Source organism: Geospiza fortis, unplaced genomic scaffold, assembly GCF_000277835.1.
Source record: "Geospiza fortis unplaced genomic scaffold, GeoFor_1.0 scaffold23, whole genome shotgun sequence".
NCBI classification, from domain to species: Eukaryota; Metazoa; Chordata; class Aves; order Passeriformes; family Thraupidae; genus Geospiza; species Geospiza fortis.
This window is the reverse complement of record NW_005054303.1, coordinates 4171601-4175036: the sequence shown is the minus strand read 5'-3', so window position 1 is coordinate 4175036 and position 3436 is coordinate 4171601. Positions and strand designations below refer to the sequence as shown.

The following is a 3436-nucleotide window of genomic DNA, read 5'->3' as shown; positions in this document are numbered from 1 at the left end:
GGATGTTGTTGTGCGGGGGGGGCCGGCGGCTCGCACGGAGCCAGCCCGGGGTTGAGCCTGAGCCGCGGCGGATCCGAATATTTATGTTGAGATTTTAAAAAATTTAAATAAATAAATAAAATATTTCCCCGGCTTCTCTCCCCTCCCGTGAAAGCCAAGAATAGGAGCCATCTGCCAGGAGCATTTGGTGCTTGCGAGCTCCTCTCTTTCTTTGTTACCGGTGATAAATTTCTGTTTGTAAGATTTCCTTGGGAATCGAGATATATATGTGTATATAATTTTTCCACCTCCACTGGGACTTTCTTTTCATAGCGGAGGGCTGTTGGGGGACGGTTTGAGTCCTGAAATATAAAATTCTTTCGCTGTTTCTGTATTTTTTTCATATATATATATGTGTGTGTATATATATATATACATACATATATATATATAATATGTCTTTTAAAATGTGCGTCTTTATTTTTTAAAAAGTACCTCTCACCCCACCTCCAGCCCATCAGCTGGTGGAACCTTGATGAAGATGCATCTGGTACTCAGCTTTTTCTGGGGGGGTTGTTTTTAATTCATTGTTATTTTGGAACCAGATTTGCATCACCATAAAAGGTGGATTCCCCCCTTCCTCAACTCCCTCCCCTCGTTAATTGCATTTTTGATTGTAACCATCCGGTTTGGAAAATGTCTTATCCTTTTTGTTGATGGCTTCTTATTTTGCCCCCCTTTCTGTTTTTAAATTTTCTTTTTAAAAGAGAAAGCATCAACAGCCACGGGGCTGTTGATCGCCCCGCGTAATCGCCCAGTGTAATTTCTCCCACTTGTTTTCTGTCTCACTTGCGAGGAGATGTGGGGTGTTGAAAGGGGGTGTGCGGAAAATCTGTTTTGTTGCGCACGTCTGAATTTGTTTCAATGGGTGAAACATTTCTTTTCTCGCTGCTGTTGCTGCTGGGGAGGGGGGGAAGGGGGGTGGAGAAGAGAGTCAGGTAGGTTTGTTATTCCAATTTGATCTCCTTTTCCGATCGCTTTACTTGAAGGTAAATAATGAGGCAGGAGAGTATTCAAAGGTGCTGAGGAGCTGCGTGTACAATGGGTTTAGCGGGAAGGCTGGGGGAGGAATGGAGAGCAGAGCAGTACGAGCTTCCCTCCCTCCCCTCTTGTATTTATCTATCTCTCCATCCTGAGGAAGCTGGCGGAGAAATCAGGCTGCATACTGAACAGTGGCAGAAAAAAATGAAGGTATCCAGGGGAAGGAGGTGGTGGGAGGCGGGGGGCGGGGGGGAGCTGCATCGTCGGGCTGGGGCTGGGGCTGGGGAGCAGGAGCAGGAGCGCAGGCATTTCAGCGCACAGGTCTGAGCCTCAGCTGCAGGCTTGCAGGAGAGGGGGTCGCAGTCTCTGCACTCCTTGGCAAGTGTCATTCATGGGGGAAAAGCAGCCAGGCAATGTCCTCTCTAAAGGGGAGTTTGGAAAGTAGTGGGCAAACAGAATAGGGAACCAAAGCACTTACAACAGAATAGAATCAATCCCAAACCAAGCCCCCAAAACCAGGATGAAGTGATACTGTGTTCAGAAATCTTGTTTTTATGTTGTGTTTAGCTTGGGCTTTTTTTGACCTGTCTCCCTTTCTGGCATCTGTAAGGAGAGTTGCATTTCAGGATGGATTGGAGATCTCTGCCAGGCAAGGAAAGAGATGGGGAGAGAGACAGAGAGAGGGAAGGGCTTTCTGACACTGTTCAGCTGGAGTTTATTTGGTTTCATCCACTTGGTGTTTGGAGAAATGTTTAGATCCTGAGTGTAAGACAAACAAACTCAAAAAGGAGAGAAAGTGCAATGTTGCTGTGCTCCAGAGTTGCAGCATCTCATTAGCACAGTGGTCTTTGAGACTGCAAAACGGGGTGACCTGCCTGTGTTTGCCAGGCTCACCCAGGCAGCCTTGTAACCGTGTATGAGCAGGACAAAAGAAAGAGGTGAAACACATGGAGAGAAAAAAGCAACTCTGCACCTTTCTCCACCGCTGGTGGACAGAGCAAACTTGGCAGCCAAGCTCATTTAAATGGGTGGACAATGCAAAAGAGCTGATTATGTATAGGAGAGGAGGCTGAAGTGTTGAGCTGCTCTGTGCAAAGAAATGTTATTTTGGTTCGGTTCAAATTGCTGATTTTCCAGCTTAAGATCTTCCATTTTTAACTTAAGAAATCTGTTTTCCAACTAGCCTTGCATTTTGCATTTGAAGGAAATGTGAAAGGCAAGAGCATGCGAAAAGCTCGCTGGTAGCAGTTTTGCAGAAGGCGGCAGAGCTAGAACAATTCTGTAGAGCAGCAGCAAAGATTGAGAGGGAAAGGCACAAGAAAATCATACAATTCCAGGCAGAGAACCAGGTTTCCCAAGACAGGTCTTCAATACCTGGTCAACAGGTTTCCTAGGAAGAGCAATAATTTCCTGTATCACTTTGGTTTGTACGTAGTCATTAAAAATCATAACCAAAACTCCTATGATTTTTTGCATGTCAAAGTTTTGCAAATTGCTCCAAGGAGCTTCTCTTAAAATGCATTTAGATTTAGTGCAATTAACGCACTTTCCCTGCAGAACAAAACCCACACCAATGTAATCAACTCTAATACAAAGAGAATGTAAGCTGTGACTGAAGAATTAGAGAGGAAATTACTATTATTTTAAGGATGGATGACTTTTTCATAATACCTGCATGGCTGTGCACAGAAAAGCACAGCCTTTTAAAAGACATCACACGTGTTTACTTTAAATAGGACAGGGGAAAATAAAGGTTGTATGCTGTCGACTTCCAGGTTGTCTTTCATTTGAATATATTTGTATTGGACTTACAAAATAAGTAAAAAAAATACTGGCACATTTTCATAGTTTCTGTTCTTTAAAAATATTTTTTAATACTGCTGCAGAGTAACTAGGTTGTGGCTGTGGGTTGTTCTGTCCTTTTTGGTTGGTGTGTCCGGTGGCTTAAATAGATATACAGTGGGTGAGAAACCATTTTGCAGGTTTTTTCTGGTCGGCAGATGCAGAGCATATTTTGTCAGGCTTATTTAAATACTGAGAAATAAAACTGTTCAAGATTTCACAAACTGGCTGCCTTTAATAGAAATGGTGGGAGCCCTTGTTTTGCACAAAATGTGTGTTTCTCTGCAGAACAAAGGGTTGTCTTGTGGCATATTTGGCAATAATTATGACTTAGCGAAGTGTGCACTCGAAGAAGTAGTACAAATTTTTGATATCATTTATGGACTCTGGTTGACTTCAGCTGCTCATCCCAGGGCTGAGCTGGCTGCGAGCAAACCTCTCTGCTTCCAAAATGCCTCGCACACGATATTTAGCTCGTCTGCCACATTTCCTACCTGGATCTCTTTGCTCTTTGTGTTGTTTGTTGATGGAAAATACTTTCCAAAATAAACTTCGCCGGCTGCCGGAGCCTGCC

At 43.8% G+C, this 3436-nt stretch overlaps 1 protein-coding gene across 4 annotated transcripts in view; it reads left to right on the top strand.

The window, feature by feature from the left end:
• The window catches only part of BCL11B (BAF chromatin remodeling complex subunit BCL11B), a 90996-nt gene that overhangs the window by 1682 nt on the left and 85878 nt on the right, over positions 1-3436 (top strand). The window lies entirely within an intron of this gene.